The following is a 14963-nucleotide window of genomic DNA, read 5'->3' on the forward strand; positions in this document are numbered from 1 at the left end:
CTTCTTTCTGAGCCACCCACCAGGAGGAAATAGCATTAGATCTGGGCCCATGCCTTCTTCCTGAAGAGGAGATGTTCATGGGACCAAGACAGGTTGTGCATCAGGGTGCCCTCTCTGGGTGCCCACCAACTTTAAGGCATGGTATGGAGGAGGAACTTCAGGGCTGCAGGGCCTCTGAGCAGAGTCCTCCTTAGATCTGAGCCTAGGAGACCTCGAGTCTCCTGGGAAGGCTGGCTTGGCCTCTCAAGATCTTTCTGGGCATAGGCTTTTTTGTCCACTTTAAAAATCCATTTGTGGAGCAAAAACTCATGATTATGGAAGAAAGTTTAGACTTTGTGGAAAATCCTGAGACCCACTGAAGAAGCCTTGCCTGACCTTGTACAAGAGCTATCAGTGTGGATGCTTTTCAAAGCCCATGGCTGACAGAGATAGATAAGCTTGGGACCCCGTTCACTACACCTTGGACGTGCAGTTTCTTTATCCAAAACCTTTGCTTATTTTGTCTGGCTGCAGGCCAGGACTGCCTCCTTCCTCTGCCTCAGGTGCTCACAGAGCAAGACTGGGTTGGTAAATTAAGAATTTGCCAGATGGAAAGGACTAATTTTTCCCCCTTTCAAAATCATGAGCATGACGGTTTTTGCACACATTCTGCCGGACACATACTGCATTCATAATACAGAGCGTCGAGACATCATAAAGGTTTCACATCTTTCATGTGATAAATATTTTTACTGTCATGCTCAAGAAATGGATTTTGTTTGAAAATGGCCTATTTCCTTTGATGGCTTCTTTGACGTGGATTCAAAGCCTTTCCCAATCCTGCCAGGGCCTGGGGTTGGGAGGGCCTGTTTGTTCATTTTTTTCGAAGGACAAATCCACTTCTCCCTGATGAAATACAGCTGTGACTGCTGGGGGTGAGAGATTTACGACTTAGGACAGTAATGAAAAGACCTCCAGTGAGCCGAGAGCTGCTGGGAGTGATGGCACGCTCAGCCCTGGGGCCACCACAGCTGGGGCTCCCAAGGGCATGTGAGTAGACCTCAACCTCGCAGGGGCCCTGGCTCGTATTTATCCTTGTGCTCTGTACACTACATTTAAAGAATCAGATGTGGGCTAGTTAACTGAATAATATTTCTTCTCACAAGTTCGTTTTTACAAGTGTTCTTTTCTCATCTTTGAAATGACACTTTTTTAATGCTTTTGCTATAAGCAGTGAGCAACCGCTTGGGACTAGAAGAATCTGTTTTCAGGATGAGCTTTTGTAGGCTGCTGCGAGCTTCTGGAACTCTCTGTGTGTGTGTGTGTGTGTGTGTGTGTGTGTGTGTCTGTCTGTCTGTCTGTCTGTCTGTCTGTCTGTGTATGTCCATGTGTGAGGATACAGCCAGTGATAACTGAGGGAAACAGGAACCCTGTTCTCTTGTGGGAGACTGGACTAATAGTTCCAGGGTCTTGTGATTGATATCCTCTCTCTCCACACTGCAGAGCACTGCTTACCGTCCCACCTGCCTGTCCTGCAGGGGCAGGTGCACGCTGTACATCTAGACCCAGGTACCAACACAGGTAAGGGGTCTCTGAGAGAGGAGGTTTGCTGGTGTGCCCAGGGCTCAGGCTCTGGGGTTTGGCTGATACCCCAAATACTTGTTCTTTGAGCAGGTTGCCTTTCCCCATAGCCATTTTGCAGGACCCCTCCTAGGTGGTGGAGGGAGCACTGAGCAGGAATGAGGGCATTAATACCCTTTTTTACTTCTCAGTCCTAGAATCAGCTGCAGCCTGGCTGTGTGACTTCAGGTGGTTCCATTGAACACTCTGCTTCTGAGTGAAAGCCACCAGGCCCTGTGTAAGCCACAATCAGTGATCTGAGCACCTTAGAATTGTGACGTTTTAGGGCATGAAGGGATCTTAGGGATCACCTTGTGTTTACTGATGAGAAAAGGACAGCCTAAAGAAAAGGAAGGGCCGGGTGCGGTGGCTTATGCCTGAAATCCCAGGACTTTGGGAGGCTGAGGCGGGTGGATCACTTGAGGTTAAGAGTTTGAGACCAGCCTGGCCAACATGGTGAAACCCCACCACTACTAAAAAAATAAAAAATAAATAAATAAAAAATTAGCCAGGTGTGGTGGCAGGAGCCTGTAACCCCAGCTACAAGGCAGGCTGAGGTGGGAGGATCGCTTGGACCCAGGAAGTGGAGGTTGCAGTGAGCCAAGATCATGCCACTGCACTCCAGCCTAGGCAACAGAGCAAGACTCCATTGCAAAGAAAAAAAAAAAAGAAAAGACTTTGCCACAGCCACACACTGAATGTACTGAGAGCCAAGACTAGGAAGCCCCTCCTCTACAGCTGAGATTTTCAGAGTGGGGACCGTGGACCGGCAGCCTTAGCATCCTCTCATAACTTGCTAGAAATGCACAATCTCAGGCCTCCCCTCAGATTGCTGAATGAGAAACTCTGGGGTGGGACCCCACGATCTGTAATCTGACTGCCCTCTGGGTGAAGTCTGATGCTTGCTGCTGTTCCTACAGCACCCCGCTTCCTTTTGAGACCAGAAGAAAGAAACTGGAAACAGGCAGGCTTCCTAGGAGAGGCTGTTTGAGACAGGGGAGCACGTGATAGAGTAATATTACAGAGGAAAGGTACATATGATTTTTGCAGCTTCATTCAGGCTGCAGGTTTCCCAAAGCAAGGACTCTTGTAGCAGAGCCTTGAAAGGAGTCATGGCTGCAGTAGGCGTCTGGCGTTGTTCTGGGCTGCAGGCTGTCCTACTGGCAAGGGCCACACTGCTTTCTCCCTGTCCAGCCCAGCTGTTCCTATCTGTGTGTCTGTGTCAGGGAAGCATGCCTCTTTAACATTAGCAGGGTTGGTCCGGCTTGTTCATTCCAATAGATTGATGTGTGGAAACACTGGGAACACTGTTTTATGTGTGAACAGTGCAGTGTATATTTAGAAGTCCGGGTGTCAGCTCCAGGCTGTCAGCTTGGTGGCGGGTGGAGTGGGGCGGGGGGGATAACGGTATGTGCTTCAGAGTTTATTATATTTCTCCTAGGCAGAATTCTAGCTTTAAAGGGTTGCTTTAAAGTAGCAAGTAATGGCACATATAAATTCTGGTTCCTAAGATACAGACATTTGTCACTTTCTAAAATGAGTTTTTTTACATGTACTTTATATAGTTGGCATGGAGTGTAAAAACTTGACCCTTTAATAGCAGCTTTCATTCTGCATAATTTCTAATCAAGGCTATTTCCACTTCTGTGAGTGTGTGTGCACACGCTGAGCCCTGCTGCTCCTACCTGTACCAGCCATCCCAGCCGCACACTCAGACACACCCAGGCCCAGAAGTCCCCCTTGCAGGGGAGGAAAGACCCAGCAGTGCCAGCCCGTCAGGAGTGGAGTGGGATTTTTCTGACTGAGAGAGATCATCCTGTAGTATCTGGCCTAAGCTTGCAGAGTCAGATGTCTTCCTGTCCTCTGCCTGCCATGTCAGCCCAGACTGAACTGACTCTGGTCTTTTGCTGGGACCCACCACCCTTCCTGAGTCCTAGCCCACCTAGCTGGAGTTGCCTTGCCTAACTCTTGCCAGTACCTCCCAGGGTGCAGGGCCAAATTCCTGTATCCCTGGCTGTCTTAATCTGTTTTGCATTGCTATAAAAGAATACTTGAGACTGGGTAGTTTATAAAGAAAAACAATTTTAACATTTTTTCTCAGAGCGTTCTGAATCTCCCTCCCCAAATAAAAGCAACAACAAGCTAACAACAGAACTGCAGCTTTGGGGAGTTTTGAAAGCCATACTTAGAGTTGCCAAATACCAACACCTAAGTCCAAAGAACAGTAGCAGGAAGCCAGTTGGACACTGTAATGATTCCGTCTGTGGGTCAAGAAGAAACAGGGAGGCAGGAGGGCGACTGCTTCAGTCCCTGCCTTGCACCAGCTAGGGCTCTCCTTTCTTCCTTGTTAGTGAGTGTACGAGGGAGCAAAGGCCAAAAGCACTTCAAGGTCAGGGAGGAGTGGGCAGAGCTAAGGCCCCTTCACAGCTCATGGCCATGTGCAGCCCTCAGGTGCGCTGCACCTTTGGAGAACCTGGATGACAGCCCTGCCCGGATTGTACGGGGTGTGTTCACACTCAGTGAGTGTTGGGGTGGACAGAGCCATTTTGCTCAGACTAGTGTTGGACATGGTAGGTTCTTTACAAATGTCAGCTATTGGTATTTCGCCTCACTATAACCCTGTGAGTGAAGTATTAGAATCTCTTTTTAATAGATGGGAAAAGCCACACAATGATTGGACTCTTGCTGTGGTAGCAGAATAATGGCCCTTCAAAGATGTACACATCCTAATCCCTGGAACCTGTGACTGTGTTACCTTACATGGCAAAAGGGAACTAAGGTTGCATAGGGAATTAAGGTTGTGAATTCAGCTGACTTTTAAAGAGGGAAAGTAGCCTGTATTGCCCACGTGTGCCTAATGCAACCACAGGGGTCCTTGAATGTGGCAGAGGGGGCTGAAGAGAAGATCAGAGTGCTGCGATGTGGGATGGACTTGACCCACTGTGGTGGGCTTTGAAGACGGAGGAAGAGGCCATAAGCCAAGGAATGCAGGCAGCCTCTGGAAACTGGGAAGAGCATGGAAATAGAATCTCTCCTCCAGAGCTTCCAGAAAGGAGAATGGCCCTACCAACACCTTGATTTTAGCCCGATGAGATGCCTGTCAGACTTCTTACTTTCAGAACTGTAAGATAGCACGTTTGCATTGTCAAGCTACTAAGTTTGTGGTTGTTTGCTAGAGCGCCATAGGAAACTATTAATACACTTTACCACCTATCTGATGGTTTGCTAAGCACTTTCCAGGTGTCCATCATCTCACTTAATCTTTGCAACAAGCTTAGACATAGACATTATTATCCACATTCAACAGCAAGCTGAGCTTCAGAGAGGTTTAAGAGCTTGATGAGGATCACACAGCCAATCCAGGGCAGAGGTGCCTCCAGAGCTCCTCAGTCTGGTGGGCTCAGCCCCTAATGGAGTCTGCACTTGGCCTTGCAGTGGGGCATCTCTTGGATGGTGGACCCCACCCTACTTTGGGTTGAGGCACCCTGGAGAAGCCTCTCTTCTTCCCTGCAACACTGTTCAGGTGTCAGAGGAAGCCATCCTGGATTTGCCTTTGCCATGCTGAATAAAGTCCTTGCGCAGAGGATTTTAGTAGTGTTGGACCTGAGACTGTCAGGGCTCCTTCCTCCTGATTAGTTCCAAGCTCTTTGCTGTCAGATTCCACTTCGTTCTTTTGGCAGCTCTGAGGATTCCAGGAAGAGAAAGCCTAATTGTGGAGGTCGTTGGCAAAGGACCTTCGGCTCATGTTTGAATGCAACTCTAGAAACAGAGAAGAAGGGAAGCCCTCCATCAACAGAATAGTGCATTTACTTACCATTATTAGGGCACTTGACATATTCAAGGATGTTTTCAAAAATCTGAAAATTGTCCTTTGGGAGCCTAATCACAAGCAGAGGCATAACATCTTGCTTTGCTGGGTATAAGAAGAGTACCGGTATGATGTGCCGAAGTCCCCTTTCTCTCTCAAGTAAAGCGCAAACACTGGCTCCATCTTACAGAAGAGAAGCAGGGCCCAGGGAGCTGGGGATTTGCCCAGTGTTGGAGATGAGGTTAGGCCGAGGCTTCCTGTCTCCCAGACCAGCCAGCTTTCCACAGGTCTCAGTGCCTGGCTTTGGCTGGGACCAGGCACAAAGGCTGAGATTTGGATCTCAAGGCTGGGTGTTTGGAAGACAGGAGTGGGCAGGCCCGCAGGCTGTGAAGGCGACGCAGCAGATGGCAAGCTGAAGGCAGCCGAGGCTGAACACTGCTGTTCCGGCTGTTTATGATGTGACCCCTCTCCATGGTGGTGTGAGTCCTGCCCTCATTAGCAGTGCTTGGGTGAACTGGGCTTTGATGCTCTGCAAACATGGTCTGGGCTTCTCAGGCAAGGCCCAAGCATCAAGCTCTTTAATGGGAATAATGGCGACTTCTCATCATTGGAAGTCAGCAGGCAGGAGTTTACTGAAAGCCGACAAGAGAAATGTACATTTCTGAACATTCAATTAGCCCTCTTCTTTTTAACCCAAAATAAAGCATGCAACAATGCACTGCAGGAGTGGAAGAAAAGTTTTTTAAAAAATCATTGAATTGTACATTTAAAATGGGTGAATTTTATGGTGTATAAATTATACCTCAATAAAGCTGTTTTTAAAATGGGGAGTGGAAGAAAAGGAAAACATTCTTTATGAATTCTTATCTGGGATATTCAGCAATGCTTGCTGCATTATTTGATGCTTAGCTTTCATCTTTCCCAAAGCTGACTTCACAGTGACCTCTGACAGTCAGTTTCCATCTTGCAAGTGAAGAAAGTGAAGGCTTGAAGGGACTCTGGGTCTTTCCCAAAGAGAGCGAATAGCAGACCCAGAAGCGGGGAGAGAAAGGGTCCCCAGTGCACTCTGAGAGCAGGACCAGGAGACAGGACCATCTGGGTCTGCACCCCAAAGTGCACTTCAGACACAGGGTCTCGGGGCCCATGGCAGACACATACCTGGCACCCCAACCTGCCTGTCCTAGTTTCTCCTGCCTCCTCTCACTGGGTTCTGGATCTTATCACCAAACAACCAGAGCTTTGCTATGAGCATGGCCTGAGGGCAAAAACAGGAATAGCAGTGGCTACAGAACTGGCTGCAGGGCAAAAGCTAGCCCCCACTCCCCACCCACCCTCAAAGCCTTCTCAGCGATCCCCTCTGCCTGAGAGAGGGACACAGTAAACTGAGTAAACCACAAGAAACAAGAAGGCTCCAGTGGTTTCCTGGGAGCACATCCCTAGGTGCACAAACCGAGGGACAAGAAGCAGAGCTGCCGCTCCCAGAGAGTGCACAGACCAGCTTGGGCAGCGGGCCAGGAGTCCTCAGCCAGGTGAGCTGCGTCCTGGGTGGCTCTGTCTGACCCTTCAGTAGGACTTGACCATTCCTGCGGTCCAACCTTGAGGTGGGAGCCCTAAACCACTTTGACCTCCAGCAGTAACCATGCCATTTGACTCCTCCAATTCCCTTGTCCTCCAATCCAAGGAGCAGATATGAGTGCTAGATTCTTGCTTAGGAAGAGGTCCAGGCTACAGCCTCTCCTGCAGTTCCTCCAAAAAGCCACCGGCACCTCAGAATTTCTATCTCCAGCGATGGCAAGAGCTGGCAAAATGACTCAGCTTCAGCAGAAGGGGATCTGCAGGGATCTGGTCCTAGAAGGTGAGGCAGTCAGACCTAGACAGGGCTGGGCAGCATTACAATACCCCTTTCACTCTGAAGCCCGTTTCCTCCCCACTCCATTGTGCAGTCTCAGTACCACCACAATCTTGGAGCACAAGCCAGTGGAGCCGGTGCTTTGTGTGGACTGCCCACTGAAGCAGAACTCGTCATGCGGGAATTCCTACTTTCAGCATCACTGGCTTCAGGAGCCTCAATAGCCTTGGCAGGGCCTCCAGATGTGCTCCTCTTGCTTGGCCAATTAGCCCATGCACAACGCTCAGAGCTGTGCCTTTTGTTGCATTCACTGCTCAAAGCTTTGCAAGTTCTTTCGTGCCCCACTTCCCACCTGTCTCCATGAATTAGCATGGACCTGTCAGGATGTATCTGTAAGCTCCACTCATCAACAGGCTGTGTGTCAGGCACTGTGGGCATATCACTGAGACCACATTATGGCATTTCCCAGGTGCCCTATGTGATCATTGGTAGAACTTTTTGAAAAACAAGTCATGCACAATAAAGACTGGGTATGACCATGGGGAAGCAAATGACCTGAGTAAGTGGGTCTCTAGAAACCCATCACTCTCATTCACAGGGGCCCACCTAGGAAGGACTCAAGCAATTGGTAGTCAAAATATACTTGGCAAACAACTGGCAAGGGACAGTACTAACCAATTGACAGGAATGCTCAACAAAGCCTAGAGCAGGATCCTGGGGTTCTTGGCTGGGCCTTTGAGTTGCTGATTGGTGAAAATAACTGGAGCATTCCAAGAAAAGGGCCAGAGCACCTGGGGTTGCAGGGGTGCCTGGAGGTATTTTAGGCGGCAGCTGTTTGCCACCGCTAGGAAGGTATTTCAATAGTTTAACAACTAGTTTGAACCAGTACAGACCAAGTGAGTAGCCTCCTGGGGACTAAAGTATCTCCAGTCCTCAAGTCAGACAACAATTCTTGGCGCATAATTTGCAGGTAGGGCTGTGATCAGGACTGTGAGCTCAGCAATAAGCCCCTTAATGTCTCCAGCTGCAGTTTTCTCTTATCTATGATGAGATTGATTAAACCTACATTCTAGGAGAGGTAGGTGCAGTGCAATGGAATTGGGGTACACTGTACTGGGGAATCAGCTCCAGGGATAAAGCTTTTAGAGTAGACACCCAAGATCAGCCTGCAGTTGGACCCCAAATAATGTACTTTGCCATTTTGTGGTTTGTTTATTTTGTTTGAGACAGGGTCTTGCTCTGTTAGGCTGGAGTGCGGTGGCAAAGCTCACTGCAGCCTCGACCTCCTGGGCTCAAGTGATCCTCCTGCCTCAACCTCCTGAGTAGCTGGAGCTACAGGTGTATACCACCATGCTTGGCTAATTTTTGTATTTTTAGTAGAGATGGGGTTTCTGCATGTTACCCAGGCTGGTCTTAAACTCCTGGGCTCAAGCAATATGCCCACCTTGGCCTCGCAAAGTGCCGAGTTTATAGGCATGAGTCACTGCACCTAGTGCCACTTTAGAGAGTACCTTTTTGTGATGCTTACCATGCTGGGCTTTGGGATACTTGCTTGTAGGTTCAGAAACTATCTCCAAATAATAACACTAATCCCAAGGCTTTCAGTCTTGCAGTCTTCACTGTGGTTCTTCCTGCCCCCATCCATGGGCTACCCCCAGTCTGCTGAGGTTCTGGATGCTCTGGGTCTGGCTTCTTGGTTTCAGATCTGTACAGCCACCTGTCTAGCAGCTTTGAGCCCCACAGAGTGCTCTTTCCTCCTCCTGCATCCTGGTTCTTCTTGGCCTCTACTTTGGGGTGTACTTCCCTGGAGTGAGCTTGAGGATAGCACTTATTCTTCAATTGAAGCATCTTTTCCTTTAGGAAGCCTTCCCTCTGCCCCATTTCCCCTCACTTCAAGCATCCTTTCCTTTAGGAAGCCTTCCCTCTGCCCCATTTCCCCTCACCTGCAGGGACCCAATGGCATCTTATACACCCTTGATCAGAGCATTGATTACATTCTCCATGTATTTGCTTTTCCCACTAAGTTGGATGCTATATGAGGATAGGGAACACATCTGAGTAATCTTAATATTTCAATACCCAAGCAATAAGCTTGTCATAGAATAAATTTGCTTAAATATTTGTTGCTTAGCTGATAAAACGGGTTAACACCCATTGTGGGCAAAGCTGACAGTGAGCTCCAAGGCCCAGCAAACAAAGGGAGCACAGCCATCAGGGAGCCTCTCTGAATAGGGCTGGCCAAGCTGCAGCTCCCTGCACCCTGGGGATGAGCAGGAATGACTGCTTGCCGGGTCCCTCAGGGAGAATTTCAATGTCAACATTGAGGAAGGAGTCAGCCTGTTTGCCTGTTAATGTCAGAAATGTCATGCTTTGCACAGACCCATCAACTGTACCTTTCTCTTCAAGGGTGGAGTGATTAGTGTCCTCTGGAGGGAATCGTCCCCTCAGGGCTTGATGGTGAGGATTTCTGTAATGAGCACCTTGGAGACTGAGGAGAGTCAGGAGGGAAGACAGGTATCAACGTGTCTGCCAGAGCTTTGGGGACACCGTGGGCTGGGTTTCAAGGAAGGAAGAGAACTCCTGGCCTGACTCTCTGGCTGTCTGTGGTTCTGTGGTTTGAGCTGGACACTTCCTAAGGGCATCTTAAGTCAGTTTTCTAGAGTCTCTGGGTCTTCCCACCTCATTGCCCTTTGTGCCTGGGTTTCTGGGAGGAGGGATGTTTGGACCCTTCAGTGGAATCTTTTTGATTTTGAGCCTTACTTGGTGAGATTTGAAAGAGAGAGAGAGAGAGAGAGGCAAGAAGAAGACACAGCCTCCTCTCCCTGCCTCCCTCCTTATCTTCCTTCTCCCTATATTTTGGGGGTAATTACTCCATGCACAGTCCTATTCTGGATACTTGGGAGAGAAGCCTGGTAATTCTCTGGTATAAGAGATTTACAGAGGAGTCCTGGGAGAGCAGTGGAGATTGCTTACCAGTGACCATATTTTGTGGAACTACCTGAGAAGGTCTTAAACGTGCCCTGTCAGTCTGTGTAACTGGGCACAATCATTTGCTTAAGTGAACTGGGGAGGAATTAACTGCACACAGCTGGAATTTGCCCTGGCCATGCCTTCACTGGCTTTGTGCTCCTACCTGTTGGCACAGGACTGCAGCCCTGTTTCTACTCCCTCTGAAAGATTTGGGGAATCTCTAGTAGGCAGGGAGTTTTCTGACCTCACCACGACCCACTGCTAATGCCCTATTCGTTCATTTTACTGGTATTGGTTGAGCACCTACTAGGTGCCAGATGCTGTTCTGAGTCTGAGGGACTCAACAGAGAACAAAGCAAATGCCTGACCTCACAGAGCCACGTTCCAGTCAGGGAAACAAACAACAAGCAAAATGAATGGAGACTGTATTAGTCTGTTCTCATGCTGCTAAGAAAGACATAAGTGAGACTGGGTAATTTATAAAGAAAAGGAGGCTTAATGGATTCACAGTTCCACATGACTGGGAGGGCTCACAATCATGGTGGAAGGTGAAAGAGGAGCAAAAGCATGTCTTACATGGTGGCAGGGAAGAGAGCGTGTGCAGGGAAGCTCCCCTTTATAAAACCATCAGATCTCTTGAGGGTTATTCACTATCGTGAGAACAGCATGGGAAAGACTTGCCCCCATGATTCAATTACCTCCACCGGGTCCCTCCCACAACACGTGGGAATTATAGGAGCTACAATTCAACATGAGATTTGGGTGGGGATGTAGCCAAACCATATCAGAGACTATATATGTAAAAACTGGGGAGAGGGCTGGATGCTCAGGATAGGATTTGCTGAGAAAGTGACTTTTGAGTAAAGACATAGAAATGAGGGAACTGGCCAGGAGGATGTGCAGGGAAATGCTGGAGCTGAGGCACTCAGGTGAGATGTGCCTGGTGAGTCTGATGAGTGGCCGGTGTGGCTGGAGAGGAGAAAACCAGGGGCAGAGATGGGAGGTGAGTGCTGGGCCTTGCAGGTGTTTAACAAGAAGGTGGAGGAAGGCCCTTGGAGGGTTCTGATCAGAGAAGGACATGGCATGGTAATGTTTCCCCTGGCCCAGGGGTCTCCTCAGGCCATACTTGGGGTTCCCCAACCTGCCCTAATCACATCATCCCTTTCCTTCCGCCTTCCCTGACTCAAGCACCGCTTGGTCCCCAAGCATGGCTGTCTGGTGAAGCAGCCCCTTCACTTTCCCTTTCATCCTATTTCTCCCTGGGACCCAGACAAGCACTCAGGGCTGGGTGAGGGCAGGGGGTGAGTAACAGCCTCTGTGTTGTGCTCAGAATCCTCCAAATACTCTCCTTCACATGCTCTGGCTTTGCAACTCACAGAGTTCATTGTGCCCTGCTCAATCTCTGCCTCGAGTGGGCCATCCTGAGGAGTCCTCAGCCCCTGGAGATGTGCTTCTCTTAAGTCACCTCATCAGTTGGTCAGACATGCCCAGGTAGGTCTGAATCCCTGCAGGGGCTTCAGCCAGAGTCCAATCCTGGAAGGTGCCTCATCCCTAGATGCCAGACATCAGAGGGTCTGGGTATCACTAGATAGGCCAAACACCCCAGGACCCCTGTAGAAGACCCAGCCCAGACACTTCTCCGAGGCCTCTTTGCCTGTCCCCCTTATGTCAAAGGTGGTCCCCTTTGCTGGATGACCATGTAGGCCTGCTTTCTCACTGGAGACGGGAGTGGAGTCTAGGTCTGGTTAAGCATAGACCACTTGTCTATGGACACGGAAAGCCTTCACGTGGGGCTGGATGGTGTCAGCATCTTCTAGAGCTGGAGACCTTGGCAAGGTCACCTTCCCGTCCTAACTCCAGCGGCCTGATAGGGCTGTGGGCTTTGTGGGGGCTTCAGCAGTGTTTATGGAGAGCTTACTGTGTGCCAGGCACTGTGCCAAGCTCCTTACCTGACCATCTCATTTATCCTCACACATGTTCTATGAAGAAAGCACTATTATTATCAACCCCATTTTCCAGAAGAGGAAACTGAGGCTCAAGGTGAGGTGACCAAACTGGCAAATGGTAGAGCTGGAGGATAAACCCTAGGATTCTGACTCCACAGCCGTGTTCTTAACCAACTCTTTGGAAGTAAAGAAAATTAAATAGAGTTCAGAGAGGCAAGGCCTCCTTACCTCAGGAGAGTCAACTCTAAGGTACAGGGCAGACAGGGCTGGAGAAAGGGTTGGGGGTGGCACACTTTTTTTTTGTTTTTAAAGAATCAGATAGTGTTTTCAGATTCTTGGGTCATATCATCTCTGTCATACATACTCAACTCTGCTCTTCAGCTCCAAAGATAATATGTTAACAAGTGGATGTGACTGTGTTCATAAAACTTTATTTACAAAAACAAGTGGTGGCCCTTGGACCATGGTTTGCCACCCCTGGTATAGAGAAAAGAATGTGGAGTTTGGAGGAGCCAGGCCTTTATTCGATGTCACTGACACACTGGGTGGCCTTGGATTAGACATTTAACCTTTTCACTTTTGGTTTCATCTTGTCTAACCACTATGGGTTACTTATTAACTGATGTATTTTGAAATGATCGATTGAGTCCCTTGTAAGAAGCAGTTACTGTGCTAGGAGCTGGCAGTCCAGCAGGGGTCAAGTCAGATGTGGTCCTGCTCTGTGGAGTTGCACCAGTGAGGAGGAAGAGCGGCAACATTTGATAAGGAAATGACCTATCACAGTGCTTGACTCTTGGCAGAAATTCAACAAATATTACATCTTTCCTGCTGTAGGCCCCCCACCTCATCTTTCAGGACTCACTGGCTTTGAATTTGTCATCCTTCGTGTCCATACTGAGTGAAAAGGTAGGACCATGTGGTGTCACCAGGACTTTAATATGTTTATAATTTATTATTATGCAATGCAGGCCTAATTTTGGATCATAATTTTCCATTAACTGATCTCATTTTACTTGATAATAGCCACTTAGGTATTCGAGAGCAATAAAACTACATTTCTTTTAAATATTATATAATTCAGTTGGTTCACCGATGTAGATTTTTACTACCCCCCATTCCAAACGAATGAGTCATACATCTTTTTAGAGATAACAAGGACCTTCAAGATCATGCATGCTTGTGCTACCCTTCAAGCATGCCTAGTAGGGGAGAAGAATGAGCAAGTTCTGGGATGGAGCTTTGGGCAGGCCACTGCAATCCTGACAATGCTGTGTCTTAGAAGAGTTTGCATAGTTTGCATTTTATTCTTCAATATATCCTAATCTGTTTAATTTTCTGACTTTGCTTTTACATCTTTAAGGAAAATCAGTCACCGAGATGGTATGCCATGTTTGTCTTTGTACTTCACGTACTTTAGCAGCTCATTGCCTTATAGAGGCTGTATAGCATAGTGGGAGGACCACTGCCTGGGAAGAGCCTTCCCAGGATTGAAATCCAGCTACTGCACTTCCTTCTGTGTGAACCTGGACAAGTTTTTTATTCTCTCTATGCCTCACTTTCTTTATATATAAAATGAAGATGACAACAATTCCTACCTTATAGGGTGAGATGAGTTGATAAGAGAAAATGCTTAGGACAGAGCCTGGCTCATGGTAGGAGTGAGCACTCATCAAGTGTTAGCTCTGATGTTTATCCCAGGAGTTACAGGGGTGTCCCATTTGGAGGACGTGGCCCGGAGAGGTACCTTATGCATGTGCACCCAGTGAGTTCAGCACCTGGGAGTTCATTTACAGATCTTTTTGCATCCTCACACTGAGGTCTTGGCATCTCTGCTTTCAGGATCGTGGGCTTGCTAAGTCCCTTTCTGCTCTTGATAGCCTCTGCCTGCTTCCGGTGATGGAGGCTTCCTGCCACTGGAGCACCCCTTCCATGGTAGGAGGAGCCTATGTTTTGGAAGCCTCCCTCTTTTGTTCCCAGGCAGTTTCCTTTCTCTCAGGTGGGCTTTTAGGAGAGCACCGCGAGAGGAGGTGGCAGTCCATAGCCCCAACTCTCCAGCTTTGAAGACTTCAGAACCCTAGCTCCTTGCTCATCTCCAGCCTGTACTTAGGTGTGTCATACACCCATTGGCTCCATACAAGCCAACAAGGGGATGTGGGCAGGTGTCCCAAGCCTGCCTCCCCTGCCTGCCTCTCCTGTCCCTGACCTGCTTCTGTTTTTTCTGATCACTGTCTCATTCCAGACTCCTGGCTCCATCTCTTACTTCCCTCATGAATCTGTGAGCATAGAAGACCCTGTCCAGTGGGCTTGCCAACTCTGTCCAATTTCTCTGATTTCTGACCTCAAATGATTCACCTGATGGCCTGTCCCAGGGAAGTAATTCCAAAGTCCTGGACTATCAACCCATGTCCTGGCAAGATCTATCTTTTAGCCCCCATCAAAAAGAGATTTCAATAACCTTCCCTTGCTATAATAATCCGAATTGCCATTGGCCGTGCACTTGTTCTGAGACATAAACTGATCTAAATGCTTTATACATTTTATTTAATGGAATCCTCACAGTCTCTGGAGGGTGGTTGGATGTTATTATCTCTGCATTCTAGGTGGGGGAATTTTGGCATTGGGAGGTTGACTGTGCTATGGTCATGTAGCCAGGACGTGGTGGAGCACTGACTGGAATACACGACTGTGTGACTTCAAAGCCTCTGCTCTTACAGTTAGTGATTCCCCTCCATTTTTCTGGGAAATTCTTGAGAAACCATGTGCTGGCCTTGAGCTGCCTCCGCCAAGTCCA

At 48.5% G+C, this 14963-nt stretch overlaps 1 protein-coding gene across 2 annotated transcripts in view; it reads left to right on the top strand.

The window, feature by feature from the left end:
- GALNT18 (polypeptide N-acetylgalactosaminyltransferase 18) overlaps positions 1–14963 on the top strand; it is a 350806-nt gene that overhangs the window by 160039 nt on the left and 175804 nt on the right. The window lies entirely within an intron of this gene.

Source organism: Pongo abelii, chromosome 9 (genome assembly GCF_028885655.2).
Source record: "Pongo abelii isolate AG06213 chromosome 9, NHGRI_mPonAbe1-v2.0_pri, whole genome shotgun sequence".
Taxonomy (NCBI): domain Eukaryota; kingdom Metazoa; phylum Chordata; class Mammalia; order Primates; family Hominidae; genus Pongo; species Pongo abelii.